Source organism: Sinohyriopsis cumingii, chromosome 1 (assembly GCF_028554795.1).
Source record: "Sinohyriopsis cumingii isolate HCF-2022 chromosome 1, ASM2855479v2, whole genome shotgun sequence".
Classification (NCBI taxonomy): domain Eukaryota; kingdom Metazoa; phylum Mollusca; class Bivalvia; order Unionida; family Unionidae; genus Sinohyriopsis; species Sinohyriopsis cumingii.
In genome coordinates this window covers 30,967,563-30,973,085 of record NC_142961.1, presented here as the reverse complement: position 1 = coordinate 30,973,085, position 5,523 = coordinate 30,967,563, and positions in this window count along the sequence as shown.

Sequence of the window (5,523 nt, the reverse complement as noted above, 5' to 3'; positions counted from 1 at the left end):
TTTTATTTGCCCGAGTTACAACGTGTCACCAAAAAAGAAGACGACGTGTACTACATCGAAAGCATTCTGGAACGCAGAACCCGTAAAGTGGGTAAACGACGTGTCAAAGAAGTCAAAGTACGTTGGAAAGGATATCCACCCAGTTTTGATTCTTGGATCGACGCTTCGCAGGTCATTGACTATAAAAAGAAGTGACCATCATGCCCTTTCACACAGACGAAGCTACGTCGACCACTCCTTCACCCAGTTCTTCTCTGCAAGATTTACAAAAACAACCCTTGTGGGTGTGGTGTGGAGAACGTGTGCCTAAAACGCAAATCGTCTTTTTCTGTCAAATCTTCGCGGTGTATTGTGTCATCGGGGCAGCCATTGCCAATTTGAGTTTGCAACAAGGAGACAAACAATTGTGGACCATTTTATTGAGCAGTTGCATCGGTTACCTGCTTCCCAATCCCTCCCTGAAATTCTCTTCCAACGGGAACAACAGGAACCTTGTGTCCAGTGCCAGTGTCAGTCACCAGTTCAATAACAATAACAACCCCATTTTGGGCGGAGACACTCCTCTGACGTCCAGTAACCCCTGGGACAGCCACAGAACTCTGGAATTATGAGTCACCAAAACCAATTTTACTTAACCTTACCCAGTGACAGTTCCATGGAGGTGTTTCCCAACAACACGTTGTGCTGTTACACGGCCAAATTACCTCAGGCCATTCCATTAGATCACGAAGCCCATTGGGAAGTGGCTTTAGTAGAAATCATTCACCCAACCCAAGTCCTTAATGTCCTTCCCAATCAAAATATTTTTACGGTGGAAGTTCATGACGAGCCATTGCAACTGTACTTAGATACCCACGTCAAATATGACAAGAAAGCCCCTAACACAAAAAATCCAATGTGGACCGACTATCACTTGTCCATTCCCCCAGGCTATTATTTTAGTGGACAACATTTGGTCAGCACCATAGCCTTCAGGTTTAATGTTGTGTTTGGGAAAACTTTGGAACATTTCAAAAAAAGTGTCACCCTGGAGTACCACAAAGTAGCTCGTCGCTTCCTCATGAAATTTCCTGAGGGGGGTAAAATCATGTCTTTCTTATTTTGTCCTGAATTGTTTGCCATGTTGGGCGGGGACATGGAGATGAAGAAGAAAGTAGAACAACAAAAAGGCGAATTAGTAGTCATTTCCGACAAAGATACTTTTGCCAAGTATTTTCGTACCCCAGTAGAACTGAACCAAGGACTGAATTTGATCTTTGTGTACTCCGATGTGGTGGAGTACAACGTGGTGGGACACACCTCTGTGCCATTACTGCGTGTCATTCCTTTTAAAGTGGATTCTGCCACGGCCGCTGACGAGGAAGGTGGAAACACTTATCACGTCCACCGCGAATTTGTACATCCTCATTATTTGCCTGTCAGCAAGTCGTATTTGGACACGGTTAACATTGCTATAAAAGGAGATCTGGGACAAAATATTCCATTCACCAAAGGAAAAGTCACGGTGAAACTCCATTTTCGAAAACGGTTCTCTCACGACTCGTAAGTTATGTATCCACTGTATCGAGGGGTTGCTCGACAGCGAGGACACGGTTTAGGAGATATGCTAAAATCGGCTTTTCGTTCAGTGGCCCCGGTGTTGAAACCGATGGTGACACGCGGATTGCACGCCTTGAAAGATGCGGCACTGACACACGGTAAAGAATTTCTCCAAAATGTCATCATCGACAAACAAAATCCCAAAGAAGCTTTCTTGAGGGCAGGCAAAAATGTCTTGCTGGAAACGGGTAAAGACCTTTCGGGCCGACGAGAAACACCTATAAATGCCCTGCACGCTACTGAGTCAGGCATTCAGCAAGGACAAGGCAGAAAGAGACGACGAAGAAAACACCCTTTCACCAGACTTCACACTTCTCAAGCTAGAAAGACAAAGAAAAGAAGAACTGTTCGAGACCTAGACGTTTTCGATTATTGAGAAATAGAAAAAATGATGCACCGAGAGTCTTGCGCTTGTTCCAAGTCGGAACTGGATCTGTTTGCCATGCCCCCCACCATGATGACCATGGAAGAATCCCAGTGGGTGGAATTTCACCCCGTCTCCTCTTTGACAGCCTCAGCTCCCATCGAGTTTGAAATCAAAGGGCAGTCCAAAGATTACATCGATCTGAATAGTAGTTACTTGTACCTGAAAGTCAAAGTTGTAGATCACGACAATACGGACCTAGATGGCGATGATGTAGTAGCTCCCGTCAACAATTTCATGCATTCCTTGTTCAGCTCAGTGGACTTGTACTTGAATAACAAACTAGTCAGTAGCAGCATGGATACTTACCCTTACCAAGCGTACCTGGAAAATCACTTGACGTACGGAAAAGAAGCCAAGAACACCCATCTGGATGCTTGTGTGATATGGAAACCTGACACACGACACAAGTTTACAACTCTAGATCAAAACAATGCGGGGTTTAAAGAGCGTAAAGAGAAAATTGCTGCAAGCCGTAGTGTATAACTGATGGATCGCTTGCATTTGGACATGTGGTTGCAAGAGAAGTATTTGCTGAACGGGGTGGATATCCGCCTGAGACTCAATCGCAGCAGTGCCACTTTCCATTTGTTGACTAATGTTGCTGCTGCCAATAGCAAAACTGTCATCGAGGAAGCCAGGCTCTACGTACGACGCGTGGAAGTGTTACCTAAAGTGGGAAACGGCATCAGTCACACGTTGAGCAGAACGACCGCCAAGTATCCGATACGTCGTGTGGAAGTGAAAACCTTCACCATTCCTGCTGGACAGCGATCCATGATCGAAGATCATCTGTTCCAAGGACAGTTACCCAAACGTTTGAGCGTTGGTATCGTCGAGAATTCAGCCTTCAGTGGAGCTTCCGACAAAAACCCTTTTGAATTTAAGCATAACAATGTGTCCAAGATCGAAGTCAGTCGCGATGGCAAGACCTTGTGTACCCGACCTTTCGAACCTGACTTTAGTGACGCGAAGAAGAATTACTTGAGGTCGTACTTGTCCCTGTACGAAGCCACCGGACAATTAGGAACCAACACCAGTCACGGTATTACGTACGACGATTATGCAGGAGACTATGCTTTGTGGGCTTTCGATTTCACTCCAGACCAAGGCAGCGACGAGGGTCATTTCCACCCTATAAAATCCGGTCAGATTCGAGTAGAAATTCAGTTTGCAAAATGAGACCCTGATGTAACGTTTAACGTCATCCTATATGCAGAATTCGATAATACGATAGAAATCAACAGTTTGAGAGAAGTCATTCTAGACTATTAGAAACCATGGAAGACTGTTATCCCTCTTTACGTAGTGAAGAAACTTTGGACATGGAATGTGAGGAGACTGTGAAAGAAGAAGTTATCATGATGAAGTCAAGATGGCCAGAACAAGAAGCCCATTTAGTCTCCTGTTTTGCCAAACACTTGGTCGAAAAAATGACGGAATTGATGAAAAAAGATTGCTATGGATGTCAAAACGATCATCCCAGTCAAATTCAACACGATAAGTGCCTGATGCTGAGTCAAGAAGAAAAATTGGACGAGTGTCTGGACGAAGCTTGGAGTCTCATCTCGGACGAAGTCGTGTTGCATCAGTGGTATAAAGACTTGCGTGAACATTCTTGTCCACCATTAACCACTCAAGAGATTCATCGTATCGAAGCTGTCCTGAATCAGAATGGGGAGACGAAACTAAACGCCTTTTACTTGTCAGACATTTTCATGCAAAAAGTCAGGATCGAATTGATCACTTATTATTACCTGTGAAGAAGAAAAAAACCTCACAAATCAATAGATACCTGGGAACTTTATTATCTTTTGAACCACAGTTCGTACACGGCTTCTTGGAATCCTGTCGTCTGTGCTAAAGATGAACTCCCTCATCGCAAACCTCAAGACCATCAAGCTTATGTGATCAATAGGGTCAGACACAGTCTGATACTGAAGCCTGAAGAGACAGAGAATGTGAGAATGTTAAAAGTCACTGAAGACCTGATAGAAGAGCTCTTCAGAGAAGAAATTAACAGGGAGAAAGAAGAATGGACAGAGAAGTACAGACTTCAGAAACAGCAGAGAGAGCAGCAACAGCAACAACAGCAGCAACAGAAACCTGAACCTGACAGAGGCTTTGTCGACTGTCGTATCGACACAAAATAGTTCTTCTTCTCTTTCCGAAGAAGCAGACCTATCGTCAGAAAGTCTATCGTCAGAGGACGTCGCATTCTTAGAAACTAAAAGATCGCCCTAGCTTCAACTTCGCACACAAAAAAACCAGCCCTTTTCAGGGCTACCCAATACTCTAGAAAAGAAATAACAATCGATTTGCCAATCTATGTATGTAGATTAGTGTGAATATAAACACTGACTCTTTTGTGGTGTGAGTGTATGTGTTTGTGTGGATAGTAGATAATGATAATGTTTTTATTGCTGTTTGACGTGCGTGGAGAGTAGATTTGAGGTTTGATTTGATTGCTTTGCGTATGTGGATAGTATATTTAAGTGATTAATGAAAATTTTTAAATTAGTAATGGGTAGTAAAAAAGTGAGTGTTTCTTTTAGGTCCGCGCGTTGTTTGGTCATGATCTAGGTAATATAACTTTTGTCTTGGGGGATGTTTTCCTTCACGTCCGCGCTTTAGCTATAAATTGAAAATCGTTCGGCAGTCTAGCTACCCTTGTTGATTGATCAACACTAGAGAATGAGCAGAAGGCTAGCGAAACTGTTGGAACTTCATGTGCACCTGGAATATGCCAGGCTCATACTAAATGGACTGGCCGCGGAGGCCATCGTCGAAGAGGGAAGGATGAAAGAGGAGGAGAGAAGAAAGAAAGAAGAGGTGGAAAAGGAGAGAGGAATGGCTGTAACACAGACACAAGAAGGAAATTTCTGAATCCCAGAGACAGAAGATTGGGATTCTGAAGCCACTCATTCCGCCTCTGCTCTCCCCCAAAAAAGAGTGAAAGGAGACTGGAGTAGAAGATGCGTGTGTGGTGCCAGGCCTGGAAGGTGCCATCATTAACCAGGTGTAGTGGAGTTCAAAACAAACAGCCCTTTTCAGGGCTACCCAAACCTCTAGAAAAGAAATAGTAATTGATTTGCCAATGTGTGTATGTAGAGTAGTGTGAATATAAACACTGACTCTTTTTTTTCCTAGTGTGAGTGTATGTGCTTTTGTTTGTAAGCACTCACGTATGTTTGTGTGGATAGTAGATTTGGGTTTGATTTTAATGCTTTGCGTGTGTGGATACTAGATTTTGGGTTTGTTTATTGCTGCTTCACGTATGTGGATAGTAGATAATATGACATGAGAAAAGTAGGGGATGTTTTCCTTCACGTCCGCGCGTTTTAAGTGATGATCTAGGTAATATAAGTTTTGGGTCTTAGGGGGATGTTTTCCTTCACGTCCGCGCTTTTCGTATAAGAACCCACAGTATTCGTCGTTCAAACCATTCTACAAAGAAAAAAAAGAAGATGGCTTCAAACCAACTTGATAAAATTAAAAAA